Source organism: Aptenodytes forsteri, unplaced genomic scaffold (genome assembly GCF_000699145.1).
Source record: "Aptenodytes forsteri isolate BGI_AS27 unplaced genomic scaffold, ASM69914v1 Scaffold57, whole genome shotgun sequence".
Lineage (NCBI taxonomy): Eukaryota > Metazoa > Chordata > Aves > Sphenisciformes > Spheniscidae > Aptenodytes > Aptenodytes forsteri.
The window spans coordinates 1,278,185-1,278,404 of NW_008796220.1; positions in this window are offsets into that span (position 1 = coordinate 1,278,185).

Consider the following 220-nt stretch of genomic DNA (forward strand, 5'->3'; position numbering starts at 1 on the left):
GGTGGGATGGGGGAGACAATCAGGAAAAAAAAAAGTAAAATACATGGGTTGAGATAAAGACAGTTTAATAGGACAGAAAAGGAAGGGAAAATAATAATAATAATAATGATGATTATGATGATTATGATGATAAAAGAATATATGAAACAAGTGATGCACAGTGCAATTGCTCACCACCCGCCGACCGATGCCCAGACAGTCCCCGAGCAGCGGCCCCCCC